At 36.4% G+C, this 27,199-nt stretch overlaps 1 pseudogene; it reads left to right on the top strand.

Moving 5' to 3' along the window:
- Positions 1–145: 145 nt before the first annotated feature.
- Positions 146–26,706, top strand: LOC116873464 (annotated as a pseudogene).
- Positions 26,707–27,199: the final 493 nt, after the last annotated feature.

Here is a 27,199-nt window from a genome sequence, read left to right as displayed (position 1 = left end):
ATAGTGATCCGAAGGAGCACGTGCACCCGAATGTTTATAGCAGCAATGTCTACAATAGCCAAACTATGGAAAGAACCTAGATGTCCATAAACGGGAGACATTTGAGGCATAAGACATACTTGACCCTCTGTTGTTCAAATTGCCAATGCAGGAAGGGGACCTTGAGACAAAGAATGATTGGTTTTTAGAAGTTGGAAACTCTCCTCAGCTGATAGCCAGCAAGGAAATGAGACCTCAGTCTGACAACCATAAGGAACTAAATTCCGCAAAGAACCTGAATGAGCAAAGAAATGGATTTTCCCCCACAGACAGAAAGGTACATAGCATGGCCTTGCTAAACTTTGACTTTAGCCCAGTGATATCATGCTAGACTTTTGGCCTACAATATATAATACATATATATTGTATATGTGACCTGTATAATAATAAGTTTGTATTGTTTAAGCTCCTAAGTTTATGGTAATTTGTTATAGGAGTAATAGGAAACCAGCAAGCAAGTCTTTATGGACTTTTGGTATTGGGCATTTTGTTTCAATTTCTGACTCAAGCCCTTAATAGCTGAATAATTATAGAGCTTATTCACTACTTATCTCATGGGGCTGTTGGGAACCAGAAAGTAGTTACAATAATGATAGTAATAACAATAATGACAACAATAATGCTAAAAATATGTTAACAATATAATAGTATAGATATATACGATAAGTTTTTAAAATAATGACTGTGGGTAACACTTACTGAATGTTTACCATGTTTCAGATCCTTAATATATATTACTTCTTTTAATGTTTATAATGAATTTCTGTTAGATGGTATTATTATGATCCCCCATGCTTTTTTTTTTTTTCATACACCTGAAGGATAGAGTTATTTAAAGAAAAAAAAAGTAAAGGAACTGAGAGGCTAACTTGCCTAAGCTCATACATATTCAGTCAAAGAATGTTGGAGCCAGTGCACTGAGCCAGACAGAATTTTCCAGAGCCTGCATATTTCATCACCGTGCTAGAGCTGTTCTATTATTGTTGTTGCCATTTACTATGAACAGCTTCTCAACTATCATTGTTTTTATTATGATTATATTATTGTTATCAACCCGATATCAATAAAAAGTCCACAAGTGGTACAAAAGTAAGAGTAGGATGACTTACATACGGGGTTTTGACTTTGAAGAGATTGCCTTTGAGCCTACTGTATGGTTTGATCAAGGGGCCAATTCAGTTAATCAGAGCTTACTTTTATACCTAGTCTAAGAGGTGGCAATATATCCTGGGTCAGGTGACCTGCCTTTAAATACCAACGGTTTTTAAATCGATCTATGAATTTTGAAGTGTTTATTTAACTTCTGTGCTCCAGTTGCATAACTGATCTCCCTAGTAATATGGACACCTCTTAAAGTTATGAATTAAATCAGATCGATGGTCATCATAACTATGAAGTTATGAGATAGATCATTCAAATATGAAGCTTTATATCATCAGAACTTTTTTTTTAAGGATTTGTCTTGGAAAAGGGAAGAAAAGTGAATTGTTGGATTTTTCACTTCTATCCAGAGGGTTTATATGTTTTGTTTGTCAATGCAATTGCTTTTATAATGTTTCCTCTGGTTTTCACAGTGTTTAGGCATGAGACTTACAGCTGACAAAGCAGAAGTGTGTAAGAAGTGAGATGGTGAGAAGCAATGGCCAGCTGCTTAATATTATGATACCACAAAAATGAATACATCTATTTTCCTGGGGGAGACAGAAGTACATCGCTCTGTGTACACACAGCAGCACTGAGTGCAGAGAGAAGATGCTCTAAGTATTATGGGTGTGATGACAGAGATAGGGCTGGAAGCCACTAATGGATTCTCAGGCCGGTAAGACCCCTGCCCTGTTGGCCTTGACCATTCCATGGATGGTGGTTGTGTTTCACTCACCCAAAGGGCAGCAATCATGCTTTGCCCCCAGTCTGAACAAAAAGGATAATTGGGAGGCCTTGGCGGATAAGCAGGGGGAGATTTTTCGAGTCGGATCTAGAAGTCCTATAAACCTAGGCCACAGGACACAACTTTTTTTTTTCTTTTTAAGATTTTATTTATTTTAGAGAGAGAGAGATCATGAGCTGGAGGGAAGAATAGAGGGAGCAGCAGACCCCCCAGTGGGCAGGGAGCCTGACACGGGATTCAATCCCAGGACCCCTGGGATGATGACCCAAGCCCAAAGCAGATGCCCAGCTGACTGAGCCACCCAGGCATCCCAGAGGATACAACTTTAATGATCTCTGGGCCCCTCCTCACTTAGCTCAGTACTCATCTGGCTTTTCAATTAGTGTTTCATTTCTTTGACAAACTATTTACTCTGCTTATAGTTTGTATCTATGGCACTCATTTATTTTCAGCCACGGGTCATGGTAACTCAGCAAGAGCTCTATGTTAAAGGTTTCAACATCCTCCTAATCAGCGTCCTGGTTTAACTTTGCCAACCCCCTGCCCACCCAGAAATCAGCGGGATGTCTCTTAAAGGCAGGTCTGATTGTGATCCTCCTTGTCTACCCCGAAGCCAAAATTAAACTAAAAATCAGAGCCTCTCAGTAGCAGTTGTTTTACCACAAGGGAAAGCTCCACATTCCTTAATACATCTTCAAAAGTATTTACGTCCTCTGCAACTCTCCCTTGTTCATTTCTCAAGTCCCATATTTTGCTGCAAACTACCCCTGCTTTAACCCTCTGCAGTCTATATGAGCTGGAGCCTCAAGTCCTTGCAATCTGGTAAAATCTTGGCATCATGTCACATCATTGCTTTCTTATATGCTAAAGCTGTCTTACTTTTTCCGAGTAAGTAGAATGCTAATCCTTATACATACATGCATATATATATGTGTTTGTATAAATGTTCATGGCAATTTCATATGCATTATATGATTTAGTCTGCATAATACCACCTTGAAGTAAGTAGTACAATTTTTATTATCTGTGTTTCGTAGATGATACAACTGGGTCCCGTGTACTCCCTGTTTAGCCTGAGTCACCAGACGGTGGGTGACAGACTGCATATATCTGGTTCACTGTGTAGAGTCTAGTTTCTTTTCAATTCTGGGTTATTTTTGAGATGCCTCTGGTTCAAAATGAAGAATAATTCAGACTAAAATCAACGCCATGAGAACAAATCCCATGTAGGTTTCCCTCACTACCGTGTTGCTCAGCACTGGGCTTGGCAGAGGGCAGGTGCTTCATAATTATTTATTAAATGAAGGGAGGAACTTCTACTGGGCTTTCAAGACTTTCATGCTTGTGAATGGCATGCAGAGAAGAGATGAGATCTCAGGGACTTAACATGCAAGAGGGACTTAAGACATCGAAGAGTGAAGAGATAGACTCAGAAATGAATCTTGGCTCTATTCATTAGTTGTGTGCTTTTGGACCATTATTTGAATTCTAAATCTCAATTCTATCATCTGGAATTTCAATCATCTGGCTAAAACATAAAGACAACATTACTCACTTCATAAGGTTTTTGTGGGAGGTAAATGACAGATGTATAAAAAGCATGTACCACAGAGTCTAGCATTTAGTAGATGCTAGATAAATATTACTAGTCCTCTTCCTGCTGTGAGGGAGAAGTGTTAATTCATAGCCATTTAGGTCAGCAAGAGAGCCAATCATTTAACATTTTTTTTTCTAAATAGTCATTGCATATTTATAATTCCAGGCTGCTTGATTTATATGTGTTCATGTTAGCTGCTTCTAAGCAGTTTCCAGCTTTTGCATACCCCTAGAGTTTATCTCATTCTGCTATAGGTTGGAAATAAATTTTGAAAATCATACCAATATAACTCAGCAATCTTTCAGGCTGGTGGATTTAGTTGTGAGTCTTAGCTAAGGAAAATAACAACCATAGTAAAATGTTTTGTAAATCCATACCTGATTGGAGAGAGAATATTAGAAGTTAAAGCTCTTGATTTTATTATATCTGGGTATTAAGCTACCTTTTGTATTTTGCTTGGTATGCTAATCCATATAGAAAGCACTACAGAAATTTTGATTTTAGGAAACCCTCTCTAAATGATTCTTTTAACCATGTGAGTACTGAAATGTGCAGTTTTGCGATACATTCCAAGTACTTGAGGACTCAGGAAACAGTATTCATTTTGCTTTTAAATAAAAATTATTCTAGACCTGAGTTATGTTTAAGGGGTTAAGAAAGGATAGTGATATGTTTTTGGATTCCTTTATGTTGCCATATTAATTAAGTTAGTGCATTTTGTTCCTTTCCTTCAAATGCCTTTTTTTTTTTTAATAAGTTGAAAAACTGTTTTTAGCCATTTCTACAGCTGATTATGCTGCTTGTGAAGTTTTGACAACTCCTTTCCCTGGTGAAAATCTGTGTGGATTTCTGAAGCGACGCAGTTTATACCAACAGTTTCTGTAAAGTCTTTGCCGTGGCTCTGATTTGTTAGCTGTGTCCTTTTAATGGATAGAAGTCTCAATTTCCCTGTTGGTCAAGAGAGGCAGTTAATATCCACTTAACCAGTCTGTTGTATGGATGAAATGATATATGTGGATCTCTGTGTGTATATGGGTCAGAAGCTCTATAAATATTAATCCCTTTTCCACCTTTCTCTGTTAAGCATTCTTTAACCATCTATATGCTGCTGATGGTTTTATATCTCGTAGTAATACCACTCTGCATTTATGTACCACTTTTCACTTTTGCCAAGCCCTCTCCTGTATTAGCTTTTCATCCTCATAACAAGCCTGACATGTGGGTAACACGGTGATTACCACTTCCGTTTGGGAGATAAAACCAATTGTCAAATTGTAAACTTCTTAGGTGTGAAGGACTATGTCATTTGCTCCTTTCTTTGTTCCTCAGGCTGAGCTTGGCCCTGAGCTTGGCATATATTCAGGGCTATATAAATATTTGTTGTACAGAACTGATTGATGGGACAAGCAGTAACCTGTGCAAGGTCACACAGAGTGGGACAGTCTTTCAGATTTTTCCATTAGACAAGCTGTGAGCAACTTTTAATTTTTTTTTTCCCAAAAGGGTCAATTCAGGGAAAATAAAAATGTTTACATGCCACAATTTTCCAATTAAAATGAAAATAACTTTATTGAGTCTCAAGGAAAAATATATTCCTTCTACTTAGATTACTTCCTTCTGCAGTAGAAAAGTGCCAATGAGAAATATTAGCACTCCTTTTTCACCACTAAAATGTTAATATCTGGGCATATTTGAGAAGGAGCCACCCAGAGGCAGCTTTCCAATCTTTTATTCCCTCATATTTGCAGAGCACTTTAGAGTTCACAAAGTGCTTTCATAGGCATTGTCTAATTACATTCTTGAAACAATCCCAGGAAGGGGTATTATTACCAACCACACTTTACAAAGGGCATGCTAAAGTTGAGAGGGGGAAATGACTTGCCTAAGCTCACACAGCCAGTGCATACCGAACAAGGCTTGATGTGTTGCCTCATAGACGGTATATGCTGAGCACTAGCTTCCTTTATCTGTTGTAGGTCCTGCGGATAGATGGAAGATAGGTTCCCCCCATCCAAAACAAAAAACAGTGTGAGCATTTCTCTTTCTTACTACCTCAGTCTCTGGTCTTGTGCTGTCTTTTTGTTTTTGTTTTTTAAATCCAGCTGAGTACAGAAGCCTGAGAACAAACCACTCCAACAAAACAAAATGAAAACATATTACTATATTTCCTTCTCTTTCCTTCCTTCTGCCCTAAAAGTTTCTGCTTTGTATGGGTAAGAATTACACAGTGTGCTACAAAGTGAAGTTCCATGGCCTTCAGGCTGATCTGAATGACCTACCTGGGTGACAAGCCACCAAAGAGAGATGTGTTCTGGTTTATAGAATGCCAGTGATTCGGTAGTTTTTGACTTGAAAATCTAGAAATTAATTTTGTGGTCGTTTCAAATGTAGTAAGACTAGAAATTTTTCACTAAATATGCATGTGTGACCTTTCTTTCCCACATTGAACCATTTCATTTTTTCATATCCATGTCATTTGCTTTTGTTGACTTGCAACCAGAGATTGCAATAAAATAAGTTTGTTTAACTAGGTTGCCCACTGTGAGTAAGTGAACAGACGACCCCACCATCACCACCACCGCCGCCATTCCTTTTCGGGGAGTTTTCCAAGCCTCTCTGGAGAGTGGAGAAAATCTGTGGAAATATGTAAGGCAGGTGCATATTTGCACAGGGTGCCAAAGCTGGGAAGTATGAAGAAGGAATAAGAATGACACAGGGGGGCATGGCTCTCTGCTGATGTGACTGTCTCCCCATATCCAGTCTTAGCACACTGGTCTCCTTCTTTATCTCCCCTCCACGGCTTCTCATTTGTCACAGCTACATGAGGTAAGAATTAATTTTGAAGTTCTTTTTTTAATGATACTTTTCTTTTTTTGCTACTACATCTGCTCCCTCCCTCATTTGCATTTCACAGTTTATCTGTTGTAAGTGACATCATTTTCCAAATTCCTTTGAAGAGGACAGTGTTGTCTACCCTGTGGTAACTGATAATATCTTTTGCAGGGAGAAAGAACTTGTGGAAAGTTGGCCTCAGATAACTCACTCCTCTTGAAATCCAAAAGCTGCTTTATGTTTGATTTTCTGCTTTCCGACCTGATAGAAATTGTCATTGACTTGTTTTAGACATGGTTGTGTTTGCTAGCTGATTGATGAAGTCCACATTTAGTGGACTTGCTAGGTTTCTCTGTTTGTTCTTTGAGGAATGTTGCTGAAAGTAAAATTAGACCTTCTGTGGCAGGTGCTGTTTCAGTAGATGCATGGATAGATTTAGACCATGGTAGGGAGGTTGCCTTAGACATGGGTACATATAATTTTTCTTCTCATATTTTCTTATATCTGCACTTCTAAAATATCACTGTATCTATTTTTTTATCAAAAAACATAAATGCAAAGATAAATCAATTAGTAGTTCATTGAAGTGGAAATCTTCACAATATGCAATTTGCAACTATTTTGTCACTTTTGTGATGCTTGTCATTTTCCACATTTCCAACATGCTCATGACTACATAAACAACATTTAGCCCCAGGTATTTTTACTTAATAAGAATCTAAATCCCCCAGACCTAGGCCAATTTCCCCAAAGATAATGAGTATAATTGATAAGAAAAGCTTATACTTTCTTTTCCCCATGTGGTAACTCAATTTATTGTCAAAGGTAAGACTCAGCCCAATATTATTCACATTTAGCAGACATTTATGAGTCACCAAACGGCCCATGGCACAGTGCTCAGCCTTTCGATACTAACATGTGATATTAAAGTGTTGCAACAGCATCTTAACTAATTGTAATCTCCCTGCACTTTGACTCTCTATGCATCCATCAATTCTCTACACTGTCCATTCCTTTATGAAGCGATTTCTGATTCCTCCTCAGAATTATCTCAACCTATCTTTAAGGCACAACACTTACTCTTGTTTTAGGCATGGGATATATGGTATCATTAGATAATGCATTCATTACAGATGATGCATATAATTAGTTACTTATAATTAGTGACAGATACAGATAATGAGTGGTATCCCACTCATTTTTAAAATAAACTATTGAATATAACATGCATACAAAGAAGTGCACAAATCACAATATATGTCTCAAAAACTTTCATATGACCCTTTTCCAGAGTCATAAATAGGATGTTACCAGTTCCCAAACAGTGGCCTTTGTGTTCCCTCCCAGTCACAACTTTTCTCCCAAAGGTGACACAACCCAAACTCTCATCACCATAGTTTTAGTTTTGTATATCTGGATTTTTTTTTGCTCAGTATTATATATGTGAGTACATGAATCATTAGTGGTACATTCAGTAGCACTGATATTTAATAGCCCATTTTATGGGCATACTACAATTTATTCATTCTACTATTGTTGAAAATTTGTTTCTGTTTGCTTGTTTTGTTTACTAGCCTGGGGCTATGACTGTGCTCCTATATCTATTTTAACATATAGCTTCCAGTAAGAACACATATATGTATATTTCTATTTGTTTGTTAATCCTCTTCTTGAGATAACAGAATTTCCAACATGAAATCAAGAATTACATTTTAATTTTTAAAGAAACACGGGAATGTGTTGTGCAAACATTTGAGTTTTGAAAGCAAGTATAGAAAACTTCTGAAGTTGGTCTACTTCCTCATTCCAAACATTGGAGCTTTTAAGTCTGTTTCAAGTTCTGTTTCCCAGAAGTAAGCAGGCTAATTAGTAGTGCATATTGGTTTAAAGAAAACCTGTTCTCAATTTAAAACAAAGAAACAAATAAATATTCTGAAGCAGCAAAGAAAAAGGAGAAAATACAAAAAAGGTAATATGAATTCCTAAAGAGAGCTTTCACATGAATTCTTAGAAATTTTTAAAATAACAACTCACACCAACACTCAGTAAACTGAAACCGGGTCTTATCAAGGAACCCAGAAAAGACTGAAGAGATTTCTAAGATATAAAATATAAAATCAGCATCAGAAACATTTACAATGGAATGGTAGAACTGTCTCTGAAGATCAAATAATGAAGTAGAAGGCAATCTGGGATAATCTTTAAAGTATACTTAATCTCAAGAGAACATGGAGAATGAGAATGTACTATGTGAGTAATAGGAGGCAACAGAGAAGAAAACAGAATAAAAAGAGAGGAATATAAAAAAAGAATAAAAAAATAAAAAAAACAACAAAAAAAGAGAGGAATACATAGGCAAGAATAATAATAAAATTAAATAGTAATAAAAGAAAAAAAATTCTAGAACTAAAGTAAATAAATTCCCAAGATTGGGACTTGAGAGAAACCAAAAAGGTCATTACATTCCAAGTAAAATGTATAAATGTAAACTACTATGAAAAGACATTAACCATTTTTAACTTTAATTTTCAATATCAATATACAGTAAAACAACCTATCAATCAGATGAATACTGATTAAATCACTTTTCCAAATACCTTTTCTTGAACGGAATTCAGGAATTCCTGAATTCCTGAATGGCGGGTGTGATCCAACATCTTAAGATGTGGAATTCCACCCCTTTGAATTCAGCAACAGTATAGTTTGTCTCTCTGAATTTTCCTAGCACTTAGTTCACTCAGTACATGTTCCTATTTAATCCAAATTGATCTTTCTTTAGTCTTATAAATATGCATTGTACAGGTTATATCTCAGTATGTCCCAAGACACCTCAAAAAGACTCACGGGATCAATGATGTACATTCAAGGGTTAAGTAATACTGATATCTCAAAGCACAGGTACAATTCTATACCAGCAATGGACTATGCACTAAAGACGATCATTGTTTTTGAGAAGAAATATTTGGATTTAATTAAATAACATCATAAAGATAGCAAAAAGACTAATAAAAATTAATTGGAATACAGAACACCAAAAGGAGAGCTGGGACTAAAAAATCTTAACTGGTATGACTACTTGAGCAAAATAGGACACAAAGAAAAAAAAAAAGTGAAAATTAATGGACTCTACCTTCATGATAAAGGTACATAAGTGTCAGAAGGTAAGAGAAGCTCTGAAAGTGGTCAAATTTTCTTTTTTGAAAGTTAAGTATGGAAGAAGACTATTCTTATATTCTAAAACTTGTGATACATTATAAAATGGTTAATTATGTTATTAAGAAATTGTAAAATAAGAACATAAAATAGAATTACAGAAGATGACATCTAAATAATAGCTAGAAGACTAGATTTAAGTGGTTTAACCTCTATTAGAAGAGGAAGAAACTTAGGGGCTCCTGGGTGGCTCAGTTGTCAAAGCATCTGCCTTCGGCTTAGGTCATGATCCTCGGATCTTGGGATCCAGCAGGAAACCTGCTTCTCCCTCTCCCATTCCCCCTGCTTGTGTTCCCTCTATTGTTGTCTCTCTCTGTCAAATAAATAAAATCTTAAAAAAAAAGAAACAAATTGAATTAATAAATTTCTAATATACAAATACACTTTTAAAGAAATCTATATAGGATATCTATGGGGACCACTGGGGGCCCCACACTGTTGTATGTGAGTCGGTGTGGACCTGGATCCACCTTCATCTGGAGTCAGGAGTCCCAAGCACCAGGCATGGGTCAACCAGAGCCTCATCTGCCTCCCTCTGCCCTTTCTGGCCAGGACCAGATTGACCCTTTCCATGGAGGTGCCAGCCTAAGCACGACTATATTAGGGGACTATTATTTGTAAGGGATCATTCAAGGAAGGATTTTTGCTGGAAGAGGTAAGACAACATGAAACCTTTAGCCCTGGTGACTCACAAAGCAGCAGCACAATTTTTTTCCAAACAATCCAGACCTATCATTAGCCTTGTTCAAAACGTTTGAGTTTTTATGACTGTGCAAGCAAAATTAATGAACAGAGTTTGGATAGGATCCTTAAAGATTGGAGAAAGAGAATTATTGGTGGTACAGATTCCAGAGAAACATACACTAGCCACATGCAGAGAGCAGGTTACCCATGAGCAGCTCCCCTGCATCCCCTGTGTGCAGGATCTCCTCTTCCTTCTCTTCAGCTTCATCTGTGTCACCAACACTCCCACTCGTGCTTTAGAATGAATGCGTTTTCTTTAGACCAAATTGGAGAACTAAAAGGAAATCCTTTGTTCTTCCCAACCTAGTCAATACTAGCCCGGGTGAGTGCAAAGTGCCTTCAGTCACAAATACTTCTCAGAGTTATGACAAAGTTATTAAATGACACAGTACTGAGTTTTTTGACAAGGTTGGAATGATGAAAGACATCAGAGTGATTTACAGGTTTATTTATTTATTTTTTAAAGATTATTTATTTATTTATTTGACAGAGAGACAGAGACAGCAAGAGAGGGAACACAAGCAGGGGGAGTGGAACGGGGAGAAGCAGGCTTCCCACCGAGCAGGGAGCCCCATGTGGGGCTTGATCCCAGAACCCTGGGATCATGACCTGAGCTGAAGGCAGATGATTAACAACTCAGCCACCCAGGAGTCCCTGATTTACAGGTTTATAACACACTTCACACAAGCCAATGTATGCAGATGTGGAAAACTGAGCTAGCTGTTGAATCTTGTCGGGCCGAAGTGCACATGTTAAGGAGACAAATCACTCAGAGGGAAAACGTATAGAACAGAAGAAGATTGTAGCAGGGGATGACGCTAAGCAGACAGATGTCATCTGAAAATTTGGAACCAGTGTTTGGTCCTCACATGTCATAATTAGGTGTGTAGTAGAAAGTAGAAGCACACTAGGAGATACAGATGCCTCTGATCCACCTCTCTCTCACTCTTTTTTTCTTTTTTCTTTTTTTTCTTCTTTCTTTCTTTCTTTTTTTTTTTTTTTTTTAATTTCACCCATCAATCAAGAAAGTACTTTGAGCCATTCTTGCATAGAAAGTTGTATCCTGGGGCGCCTGGGTGGCTCAGTGGGTTAAGCCACTGCCTTCGGCTCAGGTCATGATCTCAGGGTCCTGGGATCGAGTCCCGTGTCAGGCTCTCTGCTCGGCAGGGAGCCTGCTTCCCTCTCTCTCTCTCTCTCTGCCTGCCTCTCTGTCTACTTGTGATCTCTCTCTGTCAAATAAATAAATAAAATCTTTAAAAAAAAAAAAAAAAAGAAAAGAAAGAAAGTTGTATCCTTATGCCTGGACCTCAAATCATGGGCTCTTCGAACTCTACTTCCACCAAGACCAGACTGAAGTATCCTAGAAGTAAGGAAGACTTTCTTCCTTCCCTAAGAGTAGCTGGAGACAAAGCTGAGACATCAGATAACCGTGATTATGAAAATTGTATTGACGCATATAGACTCTTTAACAGGGAATACTCAGATTTGAGGGATTGTCAGTATATGACATATCCCCTTGGGGCTCAGACCTCCAAGATTTAAGAAAGAAGAAAGAGAAACTCTCCATTTAGCACTGTTTTACTTGATTACTTGTTGAGAAAAAAAAAAAAATTTTTTTTGAGGACTGGATCTTGGTGGGGAGGCTACTTACTCGGATCCCTGGACTCCAAAGAGGAGAATCCTATGCACAGAACTTGTAGTGGCCTAGAATTTGTGGTTCTCAGTTTTTGACCCAGTGTGCAGGTTTCAATAGAGAATCATTAAGAATATCAAATTGTCAGAGGAACTGGGTGGCTCAGTTGGTTGTGCATCCAGCTCTTGATTTCAGCTCAGGTCATGGTCCTGGGATAGAGCCCTGCCTCCAGCTTCCCACTCAGCAGGGAATCTGCTTGTATCCTTCTTCCTCTGTGTCTCCCTCCCTCAAAAAAAAAAAAAAAAAAAAAAAAAATTTTTTTATAAAGAACATCAAATTGTCCTAATTCTGGTGCTATTCATCGTATACTAGTATATTTAGGCAAAGTAAAATTTATGAACAAAATTCCTGTTCTCTAAAATAAATTAGAAATTAAATACTAAGCACAAGTAGTCTATGAATGTTCTATAATTAGTCTATAAATGAAAAACTTACCCTTTGCACTATCATGTCTCAAAATTTATGTATTTCAAAAAAAGTGAGTTTAGCAACAGACTCCAGAGAATCTTCTTTCTTTGATGAGCCAGTTTATCTTTGCCAGAAAAAAATTTTTGGTAAGAAACCTGATTGGAACAAATCAGATTTGCCTTCTCTTGTCTTATCAGATGTGACCTAGAAAGTTTGAAAGAGAGGGCTTTGTTTTAACCTCTTTCTACTAGCCTAAGTGTGTTGGCACTTAAAATGGCTGCCTTTAAAGAAATATACAAATGCTAATTACCAGTAAGTAATCATGCAAATAATTATGCTATAAAATAAATAAATAAATTTTCTTTTGGAGGATACACTGACTTCTGTCTTACACTAGCCACATTTATGGTCCCTGTTCTGAAGTTCTAAAGGAAGGACATACAGCAGTAGATAACAGAAAGGCATTAAGTACCAGATCCAAACTTTATGTCAGATTCCAGACACAATGGATTTAGTTCATTATATGTGAGGGATGCAATTCTCTTAGACCACCTGACAAATCCTAGTGTCAATGTGGTTTTATTATACTTAATAAAATGTTTGGAAATTTTTTAAAGACATATTTATTTATTATTTTAGAGAGAGAGAGAGAGAGAGCATGTGGACAGTATGGGAGGGAGAGAGAGAATCTCAAGTAAAACCGCCCACTGATCACAGAGCCCAACACAGGGCTCCATCTGAGGACCCTGAGATCTGAAATGACCTGAGCTGAAATCAAGAGTCATATGCTTAATCAAATCAGCCACCCAGCTGCTCCAATTGGGAATCTTGATGAATGAAGATTCATTTTAAATCCAAGGGGGTGGGGAAACCCTTACAGGCTACAAATTAAAATAACTAATGATAATTTATATTTTGTTTTTATAATCTTTTTTTTTTTTTTCAAATATAGAGATTGTATCAATGTTTCTCAGACTGGAGAAAAATAAAATACCTTTTTGGATCTGGTTCATTCTAAATTCAGGGAATATAAAACTAAACTCACAGCTTTTTACTATGAGTGCATAAAATTGAAAGTCAGAACAGATGAAATAAACTACACATTTTCTTTAAAATCATAGAAAAGAAAGGATAAAAATGAAAGGAAACAAATTTTCAGTGTCTGTTTTCAAGATAATAGCCAAACTGGACAAGTTTGCTTGTAAATATTGATCAAAGTGTCTGGCTAATTGCCTTTGCACCACTATTTAAGTATAGATGAGATAAAATTGAACAGTGTTGGTAGTAATTCCTATTTAGATTTCCAGATTACATACGGGGCTTTAAATCAAAGGATTTAGTGGCACAGTAGGCAAAATGTATAACATGGGTCAAAGGTATGGATTATGATATACTGCTCCTTAACTTACTAATACAGTAGATAAGGTCTGCAGAGGAGACTGATGATGTTCATACTTGCTATGAATGGAAATTCCCAGCATAAGACTTACACTCACAAATTTGCATGCATTTCATATTATTATATTTACTTTTCATAGTATTATATTTACTTTATAAACTTATTTTGAATATATCAGAGAAACTCACCATGAGATAAAGTAGAGTCTTCTGAAAGCTGTGTTTTCATTTGTTTATAGCAATTGAAGAAATTCTAGGCATATTCATGAAAATGAATACAATATTATAGAAAATACAATAGCAAGAAATCCATTTTATGCATCAAGTTCTTGAATACTTTTTTGAATGGCTGTCCTGCTCAGTCTCATCAACTTCAGTGCATAATTTAAGGCTTGGAAGGAACATCGCATATCATCATTTGGTTTTAACATCTACCCTGAGTATTTCCCTGATAACAAATGTATTTGACATTATCACAGATGAAATTTTTTGTTTGGTTACATATTAATCTGCCATTTCCCTGGTGCTTTGTTTTAATATATTGAAACTGGTGGTTTTATATATAATTCATGCCAATATACCTAAACTATGCTGAACTATAAACCAAAAATATAAGCTCTAAAATTTAATAAAATGTTTTTCAAGCAATGATATATATGTTCTTAGTCATCACCTCGGAATTAAGTTTGAGAGGCCATTTGTCATAGCCATTTTGAAACCCCACATAGTGAAATTATTTTTACCCTATTTATGTTTTATTATGTTTTTGTATAGTCAGGGTATAGATTAATTGGTTTTCTTATATCTGTTACTTGAATATTTTTCACTGTGTCCCCCATCATACATATTTTAAGCTCACCATTAACCCCTTTGAATTTGTTTAAAAATACATTTCATTCACTATGCAATCAATACTAGATTTAACCTTGGTTCCTTTCTTTTTCCGCATTTTCTCATGAAAATAGACCAAGATACATTTGGAGACATAAACCATTTTTTCAGATAGTTATTATATGTGGACTAAATATAGTCCACATAAATGTAATAGGAAGCAATGAACTTCTAGGAAAAAAAAATAGAAGACATGCCATCTTCTGATAATTAAACTAGTGAAATACAGACAAAAAGAGTGTGGTTAGAGGTTTATTGTTGATATTAAGATGGAGATACTTGAATATTTGCATAACAAAGTAAATAATGTGGACATTAGGGGGAAGCAGCTGTTACAGTGAGTATCAATAGCCAAGACCTCCCAGCATAGGAGGCAGATACTCTTATTTTAAACAAATTCCTCATTTAGTTCTTTTGTAAACTACAGACGTTTGTAAGGAATTTAAGTGTGATACTTATATTTGCTCTTTTTAATTCTTTTTTTAAAATTTTTGGTGAAGTTATTTATCCTTTACTTTCAGAAAGGGTCTAGTTTTAAGTAACTTGTCTAACTTCACAGAGTATTTTCTTCTACATGCATGAATGTGTGTGTTCCTCTGTGTGTGTGTGTGTGTGCATGTGTGTGTATGTTTAATGCTTAAAAATATATATATATGGTAGCTTGCTTGGCTCCTTAAAAATATATATATATGGTAGCTTGCTTTTATGGCTCTGTTAGCTTTCCCCACTGGATTATTTTCTTCCTTTGCTTCTGTTCTATCGAGATCAATTTTTATCCCACTGTTAGTTGTTACTCCTCAATATGGATTCCCATTCCAGAAAGGAGCTCTATCGTGTCAGTTTGAGAGTTCATAGGGGGACAGCCTGCTTCAGCCCCTCAGATAATCTTGCTGTGCAGTCCTGTAAAGGCCTATTCAATCAGAGCGGCCCCACCCCGGTTGAACTGCCATTTTGTTGTTTATGCAGTAAAACTTAAATTGACCCTGCCCCCCCAGGGGAACTTACTAAAAAGCAAGTCGGGAAACCAGTCCCAGGTAACAAAGCCCGAATACAAGGGTGGGTCAGGTCAGGTGGAGACATCCAATCAGTGGGGTGCATACTATCTCCTAGCTACCAAGGAGTATGGGCCCCGCCCTTGGGGTGCCTTTTGGGCGCCCATTCTGACTAAGGTGATAGGCTAATTCAAATAGCTACTATGGGGTGAACTGTAGTTCAATTGGCCACTCGTGTGTGACCTAGCATGACTGTGCAGTTTCTCTGTGTATTGCAATCTCATTGGCCAGCTGTGTGTGGCTAGAGTCAACCGCATGGCCTTTGCTCTATAAAAGTCTGTGAGGCAGGGAGGCGTCAAGCTCTCTGTAAGAGGCGTGGCCCCGGCCAGTCAGTTTGATTCTCGATGCTTGGCCCAAAATAAAGCTTTGCTTGACCTTGGCTTTGTATCAGTCTCTCTCCTTTAATCACGGACCCATTATTGGGGGACCCAACATTGGGGACCCAACAGTCCTTAAGTTCCCTCATGTATTACAGTGGGGGAAAACCACTTAGGTTTGGCTCTTGTTCTCAGACTGGTCCACCAGCAAATATCTGTTGGCTCCTTGGTGTTCTCTTGTTTTGGAATCTGTCAAATATTACATTTTTCTATCCAACCCCATGCAGTTCCTGAGGCAGTTGGCACTTATTCCCCACCTGTGGATGGATTGGGGGATATGTTGTGAGGATATCTCAGGTAGTTTTGTTGTAAATACTGTCTGTGTCGTCATGATTTTGCTATCTAGTTACTTTGCCCATTTTTATGTGGGAATTCAAGATAGAAACTATGCCTGGCATTCTTAATTTATATGTATTTTTGAAGATGTTATTTGTTTATTTGAGACGGAAAGAGAGCTTCTAAGAGCAGGGGGAGGTGAAAGCAGATTCCCCGCTGAGCAGGAGGAGCCTGATGCAGGGCTTGATCCCAGGAAGCTGGGATTATGACCTCAGCAGAAGGCAGACACTTAACCAACTAAGCCACCCAGGTGCCCCTAAATTTATATTTTTATACAGTCTATAGATGATTTTTACATACCATTGTAGTACCTATGAGTATCTCAGCTCCAGTGCCTACCAATAGCTAACCTCAGTCTGTGTTTCTCTCTGTCCCAATATATTAGAGAGAATAAACCTGAGTAATTATTAGCCAGATGATTTTGCTTATTCTCATGTCCAACCACAGGCTGATCAGCAATGGGTGGTGATAGGAACTATTACATATTTTTAAGATTGAAAAGTACAGATCAACAGAGGAAAAAGAAATGGCTATTTAATACTTATCACAACTCTAATTTATGGTTTTCTCTGAAATATTAAAACATGTAACTAAAAAATAGGAAAAGGATTTCTTTCTCAAACTATTGCCTCTGCCTGAACTCGCCCTGTGCCCCATTATTTGGCTGGCTGATTTCAACTTTTTCATCACATGTCAGTCCTGATCCTGAACCTTCCCTGACCTATCCTTTTCTTTCAGTCTGAGTTAAAAATTTTCTCATTCGTCCACTAAGGTTCAATTTTTTATCTTTTTGTCCTTTTCCAAACAATACTCTAAATTCCTTAGGATAGGAATTGTGTTTTTCTCTCTGTATCTCCAGCATCAAGCATGATATTTTTCATGTAGAAGGAGCTAATGATGATGAATGAATAATTGATGAATGAGTGAAATGAATGAGATTAATAATTTCATTATTAAAATCATTAATAATAATTCATAATTCACCACTTAGCAGTCCTCGTTGGCTGTTTATAGCAGGCTAAATAATATCCCTCACCCCTCCAGGATATTTATGTCCTAATCTCAAGAACCTGTGAATATTGTTACCTTATATATCAAAAGTGTGATTTTGGATCAAAGGATGTAATTAAGGATCCTGAGGTGCAAAGATTGCTTATCCTAGATTATCTGGATGGGTCCTAAATATAGTCACAGTGGTCCTTGAGGGAGACCACATGGAGGGGATGTGACTATAGGAGAAAGAAGTAGTAGTCAGTCTGGTAAGTGGTCACTAGCTAGAGAACGCAGGCAGACTATGAGTTGGGAAAGGCCAAGGAACAAATTCTCTCTTAAAGCCTCTAGAAAGAGACAACTGTATCAACATCTTGGTTCTTGGCTTCTTTCCTCTAAAACTATAAGAGAATGTATTTGAGTTGTTTTAATCTTCTTATTCCTAAATAAATTGTCACAACAGCCATAGGAAACTAAGGTCTATTTTGGTACCTCAAAGTAGAGAGCTGCTTACCAAATCCCTAAAAATGTGTAAGAGTGGCTTTGGAATTATATGAGCAGAGGCTGGAGGAGTTTGAGAGAATGATAGAAAAGGCTGACTTTGCCTGAAACAGACTACTGGTAGAAATGTGACTGTTAAGCTTTTGCTGGTAAGGGCTCAGAAGGAGATGAGGAACACAGCAAGCCTGTATCATCTTAGGGAATACCAAACTAGTTAAAAATAGAATGTATCTGGATATATGAATATTGAAGATAACTTCTGTTGAGGGCTCAGAAGGAAATGAGTCTGAGAGGGAAGGGGATTCTTGTCATATACTGGCAGAAAACTTAGCAGAATTGTGTCCTTGTGTTAGGAGCAAAGTGTATAGAAGAAGAACCTGGATATTTGGCTGGGATGATTTCCAAGCATGAAGGTACGGCTTGGTTTCTTCTTGCTGCTGATAGTAAAATCCAAGAGGGAAGAGATCAATTGAGAGATCTCTTACCCAAAAAGAAACCAGAACTTGATTTGAGAGATTCTCAGCCTATCCAAATGGTAAAAGATGCTAACATTAGGGGATTCATTGTAAGGAAAGCATACGCTAGAGATAAAGTTAAGGGTTTGGCTGGATAATCTCTTGACAGTGCTCCCAATGGATTTAAAGGTCAAAGTATCCCTACACAGAAAGCTCTTTGAGGAGATTAGGCATGTCGTTCATGGACCCCTTCAGCCATCTCAGCAGAGGCAGGGAATAGAGATAGGATTATCCAGGAAAGATCTGTGGAGGAGTTCTCTCATCTAATAGAGTGAATCCCTGAGATATATACAGAAGACCCTCAGTTTATTTAGAAGGTTATACCAGCAGAAACACTGTCAGCTTGGACTGAAAAGGACAGAGAGGGGATGAAATGAAAGGAGGCTTTCAGACTTACAAGATTCTGCAGGAAGAAAATAGGCTAAAAACATGACTCAGGTGCAAACATGTGCTACCCTTCATGAAAAGGGCAGGATGGTTCAGAGGAAGCTGCAGGCCTATAGGGTAGAGCTATGAACCCAGAAGATAGAATGATGAGCCCAGAAGGCAGAGCATCTTGCCAGAAAAGACCAATTCCAGACATTGAAACCTATCAGGGTTTGCCCAGTTGGATTTTGATATTGTTTGGAGCTGAGGACTCCTTTTTCCTTTCATTTTCTCTTGTTTTGGGTGCCTGTAACTATTAACCTGTGCTTATCACCATTGTGATAACTTGTTTTTAAGTTTAATAGGTCCATAGATGGAAAGAAATTTTTTCCCAGGATGTATTCAACTCGGACTCCCAATCATACCAAATTTAGATAAATTAAATGGTGAGGTTTGGGATTTTTGAATGGATGAGACTTAATGAGATTTGGGGCTGTAATGGTTTGATACTTTGGAGGAACTTGGGATATGGTAAATGTATTTTGTGTTTGAGATGAACATGAATATTTGGAGGCCAGAGGATACCCTGTGGTAGGCTGAATACTATTCCATACTCCTACCATATGACTGTGTCCTACTTCCTGTAACCTGTGAATATGCTACCTTATATAACCAAAGATATTTTGTAGATGTGATGAAATCAGAAATTTTGAGATTATTTTGGGTAATCTGGGAGCAGAAGAGGAGGCAAATCTAATGCTAATGGTATTATTTTTTTAAATATTTATTTATTTGAGAGAAAGAGATAGCACACCCATGCAGAGGGGAGGGCAGAGGGAGAGAAAGAGTCTTAAGCAGACTTCATGCTGAGCACAGAGCCAGACATAGGGCTCAATCTCATGACCCTGAGATCAGGACCCTGAGAATGCAACCTGCCCCAAAACCAAGAGTTGGATGCTTTACCAACTGTGCTGCCCAGATGCCCCAATAATGGTCTTATAAGAAAGAGACAGAGGGTGAATGAGGAGTAGAAGTCATGATGGCAGAAGAAAGCAGTTGGAGTTATGTCAAGAAAGGTCCATGGGCCAAGAAATGCAAGTAGCCTCTAGAAGCTGAAAAAGGAAAGGAAACAGAATTCCTCCTGAAGACTCCAGAAGGAACACAGTCCAAATGACCAACTGGCTTTAGACTCTGGACATCCAGAACCATAACAGAATAAATTTGTATTGTTTTGTGCCACTAAATTTCTGGTGATTTTGTACAGAAGCAGTTGGATACAAACACATTGCCATACTTTTGTTGTTGTTTCTGATCAATAACATATACTTCTAAGTTATGTAAAAATTAACTGACAATTGTTTTGTGTTAGGTAGAGAATATATTCCCAGTAAAGATTTGAGGACATTCTTCATTTTAATAACTGCATGAACGTATGTGTTTTCTCAAGGAACTTGGGATTAGATTCTAGTCCCATAAATATGAAAGTCACTACCAGATGTTTCTTTTCCTATGAAATGTTTTTGCCACAGGCAAGCTTTTATCTTCTTCCTCACTGTTACTTTGTATTCTCAATGTCTGACCTTCAGAGGCTGAGGCATCTCCCAACATACATTAGACCACACAAGGGCACTTTATCATGTAAACAGTAAAATCAGTCTCGCTGCTAATCTTTTATCTAATGGCAAGTTTCTTAGCTGTGTGTACTTTGATGGTGATGATGAAAGGAAATACTTTTATTATTCCACAATGCACATTCTAACTTGAGAATCCCAACATGCTCTGGTTGCAATTACAATAAAAAAAAATCTTGTTTCTTTTTCTTCTTTCTTGATTGTAGATACATTAGCATTGCTTTGGAATAGAATGCCACTCCAGGTTCACTTTTCTTTTTGGAATGTGTAATGTAGGGAAAAAAAAAATGATGCAGCTAGTGATATTTTATCCATGAAAAGAACATTAGTTTTTTTCTTTTTCCTTTTGTTATGTTATGGGATATGTTGGAGATAATGGATTACAGTGAAGCCATCCTCTTTGTGATTCATCAATCTTGGTGGGTGGGGGCAGGATCCATTCTGCCCTTAATGATTGGTTTCTAACTGACAAGGCCTTTTGTGGCATGGGAAAAAAAAAAAAAAAAGCCTAGTTTCTAAGGCTTGAGAATTACATTTAGCAAGAAGACAAAAAATGTACTTATTGTCAACGAGTAAATTAAGAGGACAAAAAGGATGTGGAACTGTTTAGGCTTCATCTTTAGAGAAATGAAAAGTAGAGTGGTTTCTCACACAGTCACACATCCACAGTCCTTTTACCTGTAGAATAATTAAACAACAAAAGCAGTTTGTGGTTTGTAAGATCAGCCAAATAGAACTGCTTGATTTAAGCTGCTAATCTTATATCCGTGGTTCAACTCTGAAAGAAAGGTTTAATTTTAAATCTGATTTATAAATTATCCAGTTTAAATAATTGGATAAATGACAAGGCAATTAAAATAGCTTAGATTAGCTCTGATTTTAATGTGTTAATCCTCCAAAGTTTAAAATGCTTTGGTCATCATATGTGTAGACTCAGTCACATACCAATGCTATTAATCACTTTTTAAAATTTATCATTTTATGAATTTTTCCATTTATTAATGGAAATTAATTATTAGCTTCTCTTTTTTTCTTTTCTTTTTTTTTTTTTTTTGCAAAGTTTAAAAATATCGGAGGTTATAGCCTATAGGCTTAGGGCACTAGAGTGCATCTTTTTTACCTTTAAACTTTAAAAGGACAACTAAAATTTGGATTCTAGAAGATTCAGTTTCTCTGATCTCCCAAGACAACAAAGTGATCCCTCCAGTAACTACAACCTGTCTCTGGACAATTTCTCACTGTTTTGTCTTCTGTTGGATTATAGTCCTGTTGTCACATCAATGCTGACAGTCATGTGCTTCCTGCTTATGAGTTCATAGAAGGGTTAGTAAAGAGAAAAATTAAATATCTGGGAAGGACTGGAATACAATCACTGAAAGCTATTTACCCACCCACACCACTTCTAGTATTTGACCTCATGCTTGCAACCCCTTTGGGTCTCAACAGAACCTCTTGATTATGAATTGAAATACTGAGATTATTATTATGTTAATTAGTCATTATTTTTAAAGAAAGTTTGCTCCCCTTAGGATTTCTAATTTATTCCTTTGGATAGCTAGTGTATAATTATGCAGTATTTCTGATGAGAAAGATAAATGAGATAGAAACCATGACTGTCTTGATGAGACATCCCAACACTCTACCAAGCTAACCTCTTTATGAACCTTGTTAGTTTTACTTGAGAAAGCACATATTCATCCCATTATTTACTCTTTGAAATGTCATTACACCTGAAAATTGGCCCCCAAATTGTAGGTAACAATTTTCTAAATGCATTTTCCACTTACACAAATTGAGAGTCAAAGCAACCCAAATCCTTTCATGAAAAACTAAAAATAATTATTACTTCCTCCACACTCCTAATGAAGGGCATTTAAAATTCCTTTTAAGATTATAAGAGAAATAAATAATTTTTTATTTATTAAGCTTATTCATTCTGGGCCATTGAAAATGGGGAATTTTATCTTGGATATTTAATGAACAATTTTTTTCACGTATTAAATTGATATTTTATCAGGCTCTTTAAAATAGGGAAAGCTGGATGGTGGAGCTTTGGGCTCTACCATTTATGTTGGATGGTAGGGCCAGAGAACTTAGCTTTGTCATCAGACTGACTGTATCTGATCCAGGCTACATCAGTTCATTTGGACAAATTACTTCTACTTCTTTTTCTATAAAACAAGATAAAAAAAAGATACACCTCATTATAGATCAAATGAGATAGTCCATATAAAGCACTTGGTACACTGCCTGGTACAAAGTGAGCACTCAATATGTTAGATGTATTTATCATTCGTGATAACCTAATTCATGGTTATATACTGGCATTCCAACTCAAGTATGAGAATGTAGAGTATTCAGAACCAAAAACCTGATCAGCCAATTTCTGGTTCTGTTCTATGAAAATATAAGTTAATAGAAGAAAGGAAAAAGCCATTGAATACCTGTATTATAAAAATGGGCTGAACTATGGATTCTTTTTTTTTTTTTTTTTGAGATTTTATTTATTTATTTGACAGAGATCACAGGTAGGCAGAGAGGTAGGCAGAGAGAGAGGAAGAATCAGGCTCCCTGCTGAGCAGAGAGCCCAATGTGGGGCTCGATCCCAGGACCCTGGGATCATGACCTGAGCTGAAAGCAGAGGCTTTAACCCACTGAGCCACCCAGACACCCACTATGGAATCCTTTAAATCATTAGTCCTCCTAATGCTTATAGAAGATGACTCAATTTCCAAAACTCCAACTCAGAAAAAACTTTTCTGGAATTGAACTACTGTATGGAGATGGTATACCACTTTTAAGAACATATTGATGTCAGTTTTCTATTTGCTTTGGTGGTAGTTCTTCTGCTGGGTTGAAGATAAACCTCCATGAAGAATGCCAGTGATTTGTTGTCATATTACAGGTTTCCATTTTGACTGTCTTTAAAACACAGTCATTTTTTTCTTTATTCTCCTGCCAAAATGAGAACGCTGATGGTTTGGAAGAAAAATAATACAGCAGTTTTTCTAGATCTGTTAGTGCTGTATTTCCTTTTGCGGGACCTGTTCAGATTAGCGTAAGTACTCTGCAGGAACCACAGGGTTTCTAACTTCTCCTGCATCATTCTTTGTGCCTAGAACTATGTTTTTTTTTAATGCAATTTAAAATAAAAATTTCTCACTAAATAAAATCATGTTTTTCTAAAGAGAATTAATAATTAATAAATCTATTAATAATTATTTATTTAGTAAGTATTTTTTCCTTTGAAAGTGTTAATACCTGAGTGGAAGGCCCTGAAAATAATACAATTACAGGAAATTTATTTTGTGCAGTTTATAAATTAAAAGAACACAGGAAAGAAAACATGTAGAAAATTCTTTTGGAGCTAAATTAAGAAAAAAATTCAATTGCTTTGTGAATTACTATGATTTACATAATTTGATAAAGTAAATGATTTGTACCTTTTTGCTATCTGCTTTTAGTGGGACTTGAAATTGACATTTTTGACTCACATTTAAGGATCTTCCATGGTCCAGTGAAATATACCAAATCACATATAAAATACATATTCTGAGAAGTTCTCAAAGCTCAAGTTTAAACTTGTATATCAAAATTTCACTTCCACTTCCTTCTATCATTTTCTATGTTCTTGATACCTTTAATACTATTGCTACTATTTTTGGAGAGATGATATCAAAATAAATGTCTTATATATTTTACTTCATTTATTCCTCATGATACAACTTTGTGTTAGACATTATTCTCATTTGAAGGATGAGATCAGTTAAACTGGGAGGGGTTAAATAACTGGCCTGAGGTTATATGCCTACTAAATGATGAAGTTAGACTTTAAACCAGGATTCCTAATTGAAGTGCAACTTGACTATGGTTTTATATCCTGAGAACACTGTTTGTCACTAAGAAGAGAGACAAAACATATAAAATAACTACCATCTCAATCTAAAGTATGATGTTGGTGATAGAGGAGTCAGATGGTAAACTGGGATCAAGAGTTTTCCTGGAGGTAGTTGAAACATTTTCATAGAGGACATGGCAACTGGGCTGTGTATTGACAGACGACTGAGAGTTTACTGGGAAAGTAATGGTATCACAAAAATTGCCCAAGACATGGAAATAAAGAAAGACTTTGGGTTTTCCTTTCAGGGGAGTGCTGAGTGATATTTAGTGGGTCAGAGCTGTGTACCTTTGGTTGACTTCCTATTCACCAGGCTATTCTCAATTCTTAAAGGATAAAGACTTAACTTTTAGAAAACCAAGAGTCACACAAATGATTCATTCAAAGGAATGAAAATGAATTTTTCCTCAGTAAAGACAGAATTTATTTCCATCCAACACAAATGATAACCCTAAATATTGCATTTTATCACTTTGTGGAATCTGGGATATTAACTAGACTTGAATATATGCAAACTTATTTCAGTTTCCTAAGTAGATACCATGTCTGTTTGTTTGTATGTGTGTGTGTGTGTACACAGGCCCAGTGGTCATTATATATAACATATTACATATATATTTATATTTATATAAATTTTTCTCAGGTTCATTTTATATTTTCATGACAACAATGCAAAAAAATTTGGAAAATTATATTTTAGCAATGAGATGGATATTTTCACTCAGCAACTACCTCAAACATACAACAGACTCATAAAATTGTCTGGCATCTAGGGGTTGCACATACATCTAAAATAAAAGAGAGAAGAATGCTTTGGGTAATGCATGAAGCAGGGGAAGCAAGCAAGTTCCACTTTCTATAGACCTTGAATACTATGCTAAGCAACTGGAGTTATCATGTAGGTATAACTGTTAGGTTGAGCTAAAACTCGTAAGTTAAAGTCAGAAAACAGCTGTATCCTTTTTTTAATGCCTGAGTAAGCTCACTTGGTTGGGACCTCTCTCTATATGGGATTCAATTAAAAAAGATTGCAGTAACTTTTCTGGACACTCAATAAATTCTAGTGAAAAGTATCAATTCAGTAATTAATATGCTCAGTCCTAGGTAATCAAAATTTCCAGCCTCATTCAAGTCCTGTCCACTCTGTAGCTTGGTCCTGTTTTGATGAGCAGGCAGAAGGGAGCATGGTCATTATCTCCCGGTATCTATTTGCCTGTAGAGACTGTGCTCTGTCTCTCCTCAGCCACTTAACAGGTGGTAAGTAATGACTCCTGAATCTTACTTGACTGGTTCTATCCAGGTTGTAAAGAGTTAGACCTCTTTTGGCTTCCTAAGCATTTAAAGCTACTCTTTTCCCATAGGGTACTTTTGAAGGTAATCTGGAGAACCCTCCACCACTGGAATTCTTATAAAGACTTGCAGGTCCTTCAATATAATGAACTCCATCATGCTTTGAATGACTACTATCATGATTGTTTTAACGTATGTAAAACATATAAGGTATAAAATAAATGTCCAATAAATGTTTATTGTTATTATTGTTAAATTCTGAAATATCTGCAACATGTGATTATAGCCGCAAAAGAGACATAGACGTATGTTTGAAAATTTCAATTTCCTCTTTCATATAGTCTTAAGTATCTTAACAGTGATTCTAAACATAATTTTAAAATGATAATAAGATACATATAGAAATACTGTTTTGAAGGATTATAAATGTTTATGTAAAAATACTTTGCCAAATCACAATGACTTTCTGGCATAGTCATCTTGAGTTATTACATATTTTTGATTTTTTATTACCAAACTGATTAGAATTAATTTTGTTTGCTCTTTTTTCAGTTCCCAGGCACCAACCTAATTGATACTGTGTTTCTGCTTCAGTTGATTAGTTTTTCTGTTTATATGCAATTTGGGGTTTGAAGGGAAACAATGATAAGCAGATTGCATATCAGTAAGTTTATCAACATACATTTTTCTGTCTGAATTGAATGTGAATGTAAAAATTTATTAAAACTCACCTTTGAAACCTATGAAGAAATAGTTTTGAAAAATATCTAATGAGATGGCAACCGAAATTCTCTAAATGCAACTTCAGCTATTACTGTCTTTATTAAAATATAACAAACCAATTGACACATTTCTCTTTAATTCTTTTCTAGTAATGGTAGAGATGTTACCTGCAGAATCCTGATGCGAGAAGTAAGTGGTATTCTTCTTGCTTCCCTGTAAGTTGTCTTGTTTTGTTGCCTTTTCCTCACTCTTTGGATTCTTGTTCCACAACCTTCTCTAACCTTTATTTCTGTTTTCAGCACTCATACCCAAACAATACCTTGACTTACTTGAAGAGTATAGCATGTAGATACATCCGTCTTCTGTGTGGTTATTTTAGATGACTAAAACATCTGTATCGATAACATTTCTAAAGTTCTGGTCTCTCAGTTATTTAATCTCCCAAATTCCTTTCAACTTTTTCAACATCTCATATCAGCAACCCACTAGCATCTTTTAGCTCATTATCAAACAAACACAAAACAAAGCAAAACCAAACCAAACCTTACCACTCTCACTTGAGCCCTGTGTCCTCAGGAATTCAACTTAGAAATTACATTACCTGTCCTTTGTTTTCCTTATTTCCTTTTATTTGTAAAATATTATCTACTAATAGCTGTTGAGGGATGCTTGAACACACTTATTTAAACATCTTAAAAGACTTCATTGTGGGCAAAGGGGAATACGGGAAATCTCTGTATCTTCCACTGAATTTTGTTGTGAACCTGAAACTGCTTGTTTTTATATATAAATATAAATATATAAATATATATATATA

Source organism: Lontra canadensis, unplaced genomic scaffold, assembly GCF_010015895.1.
Source record: "Lontra canadensis isolate GAN:19392208 unplaced genomic scaffold, GSC_riverotter_1.0 scaffold33, whole genome shotgun sequence".
NCBI classification, from domain to species: Eukaryota; Metazoa; Chordata; class Mammalia; order Carnivora; family Mustelidae; genus Lontra; species Lontra canadensis.
The sequence above is the reverse complement of the archived record's forward strand: the minus strand, read 5'-3'. Positions and strand labels throughout refer to the sequence as shown.